Consider the following 209-nt stretch of genomic DNA (forward strand, 5'->3'; position numbering starts at 1 on the left):
TTGAATGATCATTAAATGGATGATATTAACAAGTGGCAGTTTCACTTATTTCAAATCGACCAATAAAAAATACATCAGCAATTTTGATTAAGAGATTAAGGTTATTGCGATGCGTTGCGACCGCAACATTACATTTCTCTGCTTACCTGTATATTTCCCCGTAGCTTGCTTAAGGTGTGCATTGAGGCTACTCTATTTTAGACTCGGGA

The 209-nt window shown here is 36.4% G+C and overlaps 1 protein-coding gene across 2 annotated transcripts in view; it reads left to right on the forward strand.

The window, feature by feature from the left end:
• The window catches only part of LOC119593025 (cadherin-99C-like), a 76,147-nt gene that overhangs the window by 40,077 nt on the left and 35,861 nt on the right, over window positions 1–209 (forward strand). The window lies entirely within an intron of this gene.

Source organism: Penaeus monodon, chromosome 31 (assembly GCF_015228065.2).
Source record: "Penaeus monodon isolate SGIC_2016 chromosome 31, NSTDA_Pmon_1, whole genome shotgun sequence".
NCBI lineage: Eukaryota > Metazoa > Arthropoda > Malacostraca > Decapoda > Penaeidae > Penaeus > Penaeus monodon.